Here is a 9,733-nt window from a genome sequence, read left to right as displayed (position 1 = left end):
GATAGAGGCTTTTAAGGAAGGAGATGGTTTCTGAGAATCCTGAGTATGAAGTCAGCAAAGCTAAAGTCCAGCTGGAATTGAATCTAGCCAAAGATAATGAAAGGGGTTTCTCTAAGGATGTAGGTAGCAAAAGGAAGACTAGGAAAAATGTGGGCCCATAGCCCAAGGAACCAGGGTCTTAATTACCAACGACAGGGAAAAGGCCAAGGTGCTGAATGCCTTCTTTGCCTCAGTCTTCACTAGCAGGACTGGCCTCAGCAATCCCATGTCCCAGAGAAAAGGTTCAGATATTTATCAGTGACTATAAATACCAGAAGGAAGGCTGCAGGACAGTGAAAGGACAAAGTGAAAGGACAAGGGAAAATGAGCACAAATGCAAACACAGGAGGTGCTGTCTGAACATTGAGAAACATGTTTGCTTGTTTTTTTAGAACTGTGTGACAGCTCTGGCACAGGTCACCCAGAGAGCTTGTGGAGTCTCCCTTGTTGGATATATCTAAAATCTGCCTGGCCCTAGTGAGCCAGCTTGAGGTACTAGGGGGTCATTCCAGGCAATCTCCAGAGGTCCCTTCCAACTTCAGCAATCCTATGATACCCTATATCTCTGGTTCCCATACTGCTTAGCCTCACAGAGCTATCAGGACTGTCTCTCATTCTGGTCCTACCTTTCATTTCCTCAGTTGCACAGATACTTCAGGACAAACTTCTCCCCAGCATTTGCCCAGCAGATGACATCAAAGCTTTGAGTGCCAGGTCATAGCAACCCACAAGCAAGTAGAAACAGACTGCTAGACACCAAGGTAGGATTTGAGCAGTTCAAGCTTCAGCAGTGCTTGCAGGAATCAGCATCTCAGGGACTTCTTGAGGCAAAAGTGAATCTTGAACTCTGTAGTCATACTTTGCTTCCATGAATAAATCCAATCATTTTTGGAAACTGAGTAAATCCTTAGCCTCCACAATGTTCTGTGGACGATATGAAGAATTATCTTTTGTACTTTTTTTTTTTAAGCCTACTACTGGCTAGTTCTGTTTGTCATCCACTAATTCTTACACAGAAAAAGGATAAAAGAAGTTCCCTTACAGTTTGTACCACTCACAATTTTATACATGTACAACCCAGATTCTTTTATTTTCCAAGAACAGAAAGTATGGATGAGGAATAGTTCATTGAATCCTCATACAGGAATCATTCAATTCATTCCATTCTTTGATCCCTATCAGAAAATCAGCCACCTATTAGAACTTTTCCAGCACCAATATTTTCTCCTTGAGAGGGAAGGAGCAATTATAAAATGTCTAATATGCCAGTGTACCACAGATTATACATTAACATAATCATTTAGTGATGAACAGTTCAAGGAAAGAGTACAAGTAAAGGATGTTGCTGAGAGAGGATGATGCTAATTGCATCTGCTAAGCCTCACAATTGAGCATGATGACTTTAGAACTATGAATAAGCCTGGGAAAAGCAACATTCTCCATGAGGCAATGAAAAGGACTCTTGTGATAGAAACAGCTGCAGAGAGAGGCACAAGCAGCACCTACAGAATGTGCTTTAACCATTCATGAGATAATTCACTGCCACAGGGCTGTTGTGCAAGACCATGGAAACAAAAATCACAATATTCAGTGATTTTTCCAATGTGCATACAAGAAAGTGTGAAAGATTTCTATGATTCTATGAACATACGAAGACTGAGGGAATTTTTGCTCCCCCACGTAGAAGAAAAATGTATTATAGTCCTTCTCCATCAACACAGACGCATCAAACAAGAGACCAAGAAGTTTTATTATCAGTTATTTATCATTTTCACAAACAGGAAGGCAAAAACACCTCCAGATTTTTAGGAGTACATCCATGAAATCTCCTTGACTATATCATAGCACAAAGTCATGTATTATATATTGAAATGCTGGCTACTCTTGTCACAGTATATTTGCTATTCAAAACATAGCAACTGCTTAAAATGTGTTTAACATGACTATGAGGAGAAATGCTCTGTTTGCATAAGAATTCCACATTCCTTATGTTTTCAGATTGCTACCTTCATCAGTTCTATATTTTCACTGTTTGCCAAAGAAATTGAAGCCTGAAAATCAGCGTGTTAGCACAAAGCAGCACCAGTAGCAAGATTTTCATGCTATCTCCAAAAGAACTGCATACAACTCAAAAGGTGAATTCACCAGCAAGAAATGCAGACCTGACAGCAAATACATGATCCATGAAACTCTTTGAAATAAATAATAATTTTAATTTGCTAAAGATAGCTCCACATGTTACAGCAATATCAGGAAGCAATACATTATTTCCAGCAACATCTAAGCAAGGCACTGAGCATTTTTGCCTTAATTAACCCTTTCATGTCTAAACCAAGAAGTGAAATACAAAAAGGTAGCTCTCCAAACTGAGCTATGCTTAAAACAAAACCTCAGGTTAACCTCTGTGACATTTATAGAGGAAGTGAAAAAACAATGCAAGACTGAACAATAAATACAAGGATCATTGCAGAGAGCACAGTAAAGCTAAGAAATGAGGATGAATTGCATCAGCTTTCTTACAGGCCTCAAAACAGCAAGAACATTTGCAAGTGTTGACACTAACAAATTGGCACAAGAGAAAGCAACTGAAGGGGTGTGATTTTTCTGAGGGCTGTGCATCTGTCAGAAGGTCACTTCTTGACCTTCATTCAGCCATGGGATGATCAAGCACAGATACATGAAAGGGAAACTGTGCTGTGCATATCATACATAGTGGCAGTGTAGAAGTGCTGCCCTCAGAGCAAAAAATCTAACAACAAGTGACCCTTGAGCTGTGTCCCAGTGACATCTAGGCTAGCCTTTGAAAACTCTGGGACAAAGAGAGGTGAACTCACATCCTGCAAGAGAAACTCACCTTCCACTCACTGAAGGGGACCCTCAATGATCAAATAGGTTTGGAACCTCTACCACAGGGGACACAGGTCAGAAGCCATGTATCCACAGTGGGACACAATTCATCTCAGGATGTGAAGATGCGTGCATATAATGTTGCCATAAATCCTCATATAATTACAAATAAAGGTCATAACCTGCTATTCAGATCCAACTACTTGAGTATATTTTGTCATCTTTTTGCCAGCATCAGAGCAAATTACTGCCTGCAGCTTGATTTGGATGATGATGTACCTGTACTTACTTAACACTGCCAGGTAAAAAAAAAAAAACCTTCCCCTGTGGTAGGTGATAAAAATCAAGCTGAAATCTAAGAAGCTACCAAAGACTAACAGGAAAATGGACAATATTTACATATGCCATGATCCAGATCTGCTTTTTATACTTAATACTCAAAGTTTTCCATTTGCTCTAGAATGATGAAAAAGACACCTAATTACAGCTTCTTAAATTAAACAAGCTTTTTAACAGATATTTTGGAGAAGCTGGCCTTGCTACAAAATGCTTCAGTCTCACTTTATGACTCTGTTCAAAGCCAAAAATGAAGTGTAATTGCACAGTAAAAACCTTGAACAATATCCAGACAGAAAGAGAAAATAGAATATGCCAAAACTGGTCAAATCCAAAACCTTCCAGCACACACATTTCAAAATAGCTCAAAGCACAATTTTTTTTTTAACCTTTAAAATGATCAAATCATAATCAAACAATAGATCAAATATGAACAAGACTTATATACAGCCATTTCCGACCAACATGATTACAAGCAGAAAAGGAAAGCTATCACAACAGTAAGGGAATTTTAACTTTATTTCAACAGCAGCAAGCAATATTGTTACATAAAGAAATAACCTTCCAATAAATAGGGGTAAAATCATTTCGGCTGGTGAGTATTGAAATTAATTCTCAGCTTTAAAGATTCCTTAATCATGGTCAATCCGGAGACATATCAGGTTCAATCCACTGTTTTATAGGAAAGATCAGCGAATTACAACTGCAAGAAGTTGTACAAAAACAGGATAAGCTTTTAATTTGATTCACAAAGCCAAAAATATCAGCCTTTCTATTAAGAATGACCAACTTAAACAGGGCACCAAATATTATTTGGAAACCCATGACAGATTGATAAGAAATGTCATTCAGCAAGATGGGAACAAGAAAATGGTTCCTTGGCTGCTGACCCTGAAATTCAGATGACGAGCACAAAACTATACAGAATTGAGAAATTACACAAAAACTTTTGAGTATAACATATGGAATTAAGACTGCTAGTAGTTGATGCATCAATGTAAAGACTGAATGCTCTTTTGTCCAGCAACTTTCATCAATATTTTAATAGCTTATAAAAACTTGAATTGTTTCCTACTTCAGTGATACCTTGAAGAATTATGTGAATAATTCATACTTATCTTCTAGGTTCAAAATCTTTATTTGCATTATTTTGATCCAGTTTTAGTCATGAAACAAAGAGTACCCAAAAGCACATGGATTGGGCAGATGTTCTGCTGCGCATAAATGCTATGAGTTGAGAAATTAAATGCAAATAAATAACGAAGGATCAAGAACTTTTAATCTACAATTAAGGAGTGAGATTATACTAACTGTGAGGATAGGAATAAATTCCTTTACTAGAATGTGTATGTATGCAATTTGGTTTTACCAAATGAGCCCTATCAGAGGAACAGACATTTTGTTGTGAAAGAACATGGTGAAGCAGCTACTACATGCAGTATGCTCTCCTGTATCTTCCAGTATCGGACTAAATTTATTCTGGGAACCAAAAATAGAGGTTCTATCTGAGAGTACTTATGAAGGTTTATCTTACAGAAAGTACAGTGGCTCACCAACATACTGACTACACATTGCAATGCTGCAATGCTATAAAATGATGGAAAAGTACAGCAATAATAGCAGAGTAGCACAATCCTAGGCTGCAGCAGATGAGAAGAAGCCCAAACACAGCAGTTGTAGATACATAAGCAAAGAAAAACTGCTTACCTTTAGAAGGTTTCTGGTAGGCAGGGATCTCCAGCAAGATACCCTCATCTCCACTGCCAACCCTTAAATGAGGTCTGGGAAGGGATGGATCCTGGTCTCACCCATTCTGGTCACTCAGGTGCACTGTATACACCAGAACTCCCATGGGTCGGCCCTGCCCTACCCACCAGGTGCTCTTCACTGTTTCAGGCCATGACTTAGCAGTTCTGCTACAACAGAGACTTCTGGAATAGTCCTGCAGTTCCCAAGTATTTCTTATTCCTTTCTATCACTATTTTCTAAATCACGCATCTAAACATGGGTTAATTTTAGCTTGGGGACAGCATTAATCAGCAGGTTGTTGCCATATATCAACAAGAATGGGCAGTGCTTCACAAAGACCTTAAGAAATTAAAGTCTTCTTGTAAAGTATATTTCCAGGATCCAAATCTCAATTCCTACTGTGGAGGAAGAAGAACCTTGGAGCTGCTGAAAATGGGTAATTGATACCTTGCATTTAACAACTATAAACCCTTCAGGGAAATAACCAAGCTTTGAAGAATTACTGAAGTCCATGAGTCTTTCACATTAGACTCCCTTACAGCTGCACAGCAGACAAAAATCAGCTGAGGTACAATACTGTTAAACACAGAAGCTGTGACTGTGAAATGAAACGCTATAGTTTATGTTGTGTGGGACTATTATCTGACTACCCAAGAGACAAGAACATCACTGAAGTTTTTTGTTGTTTTCTTGTTTGTTTGTTTTGTTTTTAAACAGATACCTTTTGTAACCTATTTGTAACCTATTTTGTAAGCTATTTAAAGACACTGACAGCATCAAAAGTGAGGACTCATTTGTGAAGTTCAAAGTAATATCTCAGCCTGAAGTAGTTTTCACAATTTTCAGGCATTTTCCAGTGCACAAAGCTAAAGACAAAACCTAGGCTTGCTTTTTCTAAAGCAGGCATAAGTGCTGGCAGATCTCTACAGTCTCCCACTCTTTAAGGGCAGCTACATCATAGAATGAGTTGAGAGGGACCTTAAATATCATTGAGCTTGCTGTCAGGGAAGGATCACAGGATCACTAGCTCCACCCAACTGGTCCCTGATAAGATGGCAAATATTGTTGAGTGATTGAAGTGAATGACACATCAGTTCTGAGATAGGTTTTGTTACTCTGACAGCACTGAGTAAAACAAAAAGGATACTGTAGACATCTTCCTTACACTCTTGTTAAAAAGAGCACTAAGTAAAATTGCACTGCTTCATTTCCAGAGTTGAAATGCTATCTGCTGACATGGTAGGAAGCCTGCCAGAAAGCTGACCACTGCTAGCTTTGGGAACACTGATTAATGCCCATTACAGCAAGCAGCTGTGCTACTGGAAGCACTTGGTGCTGTACCCTGAGCCAAAAACTTGTCTTTCCCATGAACACTTCAATACATTTACCCTTTTTGGAAAGAGACAAAAGCAAGGAGGAGGTGGTGAACAAGGGGAACAATAGCTGATGACTAACCCTCTTGTGGTTCATGGCTGTGATCTTAAAGCTAATGCAATGTAGCACCACAACAAGTAGTATAGAACTACATAGGTGTGCTGTGTTTATGGACTCAGTACTGACAACAACTCATTGAGCATCACATAATACTGCTCACGCAGCAGTGCATTGACTGAAATGATTTAAACTGTTTTCTGCTAAGCACAATATAGTTTCAACATGATCATCAGTCATGTACACTAACTGGAAGTGTCCCACTGACTTAAAACACTTGAAGACAGTTTAATGCTCTATCACAGTATTCGACAGCACCATTATCAGAAAGTTGTATCAGTACTGTGGAGCAGTCAAATCTCATCACCCATCACTACTGGGAGCAGCAGTGAAATGGCAGGCACCTGACCAGGCTGATTGAGGGAGGGGAACAGTGTTGCTGCAGTATGTGACAGCAGGGCACAACCTTCTCTCCACTCAGGCTCCCAGCAGAGGTCATGTCTTGGACAGGCACCAGTTGTGCCTCGAGCGTGCTGTGAAGGACAATAGGAAGCAAGCATGTCAAAGGCAAGCCAGAAATGCTTTGAGTAGTAAGAGGAGTTCACAGAGGGACAAAAGACAGGACTAAGGAATAAAGATCAGGTTTCCCATTGTACCGTCAGACTTCTGCTCTAACCCAAACTGTGCAACAGTGTGCAGGGTTGGCCTCTGCTGGGAAGGTCGTAGCACAACCACCATTTATCTCCAACAACTTTTGTAGTGTATGGGGCATCGGCTCACCTTGAAGTCACCCCTGATATGATACATGACAGATTTCACAGGCTTTGAATATATTCAATTCACTGGTGACAGAAATGTAACTTTTTGCTATTGGTATAGAAAGACTTTCACATTGCTGTTATTCCAATAATTTGAGATGAACTCAATATCTAGGTCTCTCTGTATAGCCTCTGGCAAGTCCACAAGTTGCATTCAAGGTTAAGATTTCAGAATTTGCCTGTAATTAAAATAAGTCAATTTGGAAAACACCGACAATCCAACTTAAGCCACAGAGAGCATACAGCATCCACCTTTGTAGAAAAAGACAGATGCTAATTTATGCTTCTGAAAATTGCAGACTTTGGTTAAAACAGGAGAACACTCCCCCTCACTTTGTTTTAGCCTGATTTGACCATTGGTGTCACAAATTAAGAATTACAGAAGTCACATAACAAGACTAAAATATTGCTTGAGTTCAGCAGCATACTGTCAAACAATCTTGCAAAATATATTTGATGCAATTTATATGGCAGGTAATTAGGGAAAAATATTCAGACAGTAAAACTGAGACTAAACCTGTTCCAATAATCATGAGTAAATGGCACTGTGCAGTGACAATAACTTGGAGGACTTAAAACATTCTGTTTCCCAAGTAAATTGAGTTAGCACTTGTCTTGATGCCTTACAACTGCCATTGCTGACACAGGTCACTTGAAGTACAACCAATATTTTAAAGCAAGTACTTGGTTAACTAAAAGCATTGCCAACTTCTACTTCATTTTATTTTGAGAATATTAAGCTGGTGGGTTTTTTCCACCCAGTTTCAAAGAGGCAATATAAACAACTAGTTTAGAGTTATGTCCTTTATGTAAACTGAAAAACTATTTTTAACTACTTCAGTATTAACAGTTCTGCTACTACCTTTGAGTTATTTAACATAGCATCAGAATGCTTGGAGAGACAGAGGAGCTCTCACTGCCTGATTGTCAATCATTTTAGCCACTCAAATCCAGAGAGTGACTCAGAGTAGTCTGAGTGATTAAAACTTACGAATAATGCTCTTGTAATGAAAAAGCATCTGATTTATAAGGAGTGCAAAAATGTGTACAGTACAACTCAGGAAGATCTGAAAAAAACATCTGTATTAATCTTAAAAAGACTTTTCCTCTTTGTACAATTAGTTTTGTAATAGTTGGCAAATCCAATAAGGTAAGTTTGTTATTTACTGCAAAGTATATCTTGCATAGGTGCTGAACCACACGAATAATTACCTATGGAAGAGCTGGGAACCTTCTTCCTTACTAAGAACAACAGATCAATTCACCATCAACTGAACAGACAGATATGGAGATAGGAAAAGTTATGTTGCTGGATTACAACTTCCATTGGTTCTGCATTCTTAAACTATGCTTTGGGGACTTAAACTATTGTGTTCCTTTCTTTATTTGCACTCTTTAAAAACTAATGATAGACAAATTACTACACAGCTAAAAAGAAGCATAAAAATTAAGTTGGAAAAGGCAGACAAAGACAAAGATTTAGGAACAAGCAAAGTGCTTTGTACATGATCCTGTAAACCCAATGGTGCTGTATTAGATCCAGTTAAGAAAAAAAGCACTTAAATGAAATAAAAGTGAATTAAGCAAAAATAAGCAGTGCTACCAAGGTAAGACAGTGTTGGCATCCAGCTAGTGAGCAATTTCTTTCTGTATGCATTGCAACATAGCTGAGGTGGTCTAGGAAAGTAGCATAAGGAGAGGGGGTATATTAGATAATACTAGGTAAACCAATGGCTCATATTTCCTACTACATCCATGTTCGACATATTTCAGCCATCTTGAGAGCATTAATTCTTCCCTTATTTTCTCTAAAGCTCTTATTTTCACGCAACCCTTCAGCGTGGACCCAGCAAACAATTAGGCTTGCAAATCCTAATCCTGTCAGATTAGGGATCAAGTCTTTGAAGTTCAAACTTCTCCATATGAATGATTGAAGTACTCCCATGTCATCTAGATGAAAAACTGGCAATAGCCACCAGACAACAGTACAACCATTTGAGAAGTACTGATGAGAGAAAAGATGTCCATCTGTCCCTGAAAGCTCTCTGCTTGCACTTTAATTTCTAATAAGCCTTGAATTTTGAGTTCTTAATTCAGAATTGTACCTTGAACCTTGTTCAGGAGTTCAGTTTTCTGGGCATAAAAGAAATAAAAGGCCAGAAAAGTATTCCACAACCAACATCAGTAGGCTTTAATATTTAATCATAGGTAAATGGCCAAGAATTCCCTTCCAGTGGAGCTAACTTGACTTGACTTCAGGGAACTTCTTTGGATGAGAAGAAAATGCCCTTACCTAATCAACCAAATTTTAAGGACAATCATTACATATGTTGAAGATAGTCAGAATATACACACCTGTAATGCAATTCATAAGTGTGTTTAAGCAAAAACACCTGAAATTTGCATGCAAGAGAGCAGAATTAGTCATAGAATGGTAAATGGGAAATGCAGCATATTTTTAGTCATTATGAGTCCTGGTTATTCATACTAAAAAAAGCAACTGACTTGAAATT

Source organism: Meleagris gallopavo, chromosome 1 (assembly GCF_905368555.1).
Source record: "Meleagris gallopavo chromosome 1, MGAL_WU_HG_1.1, whole genome shotgun sequence".
Classification (NCBI taxonomy): domain Eukaryota; kingdom Metazoa; phylum Chordata; class Aves; order Galliformes; family Phasianidae; genus Meleagris; species Meleagris gallopavo.
This window is presented reverse-complemented; position numbering follows the sequence as displayed.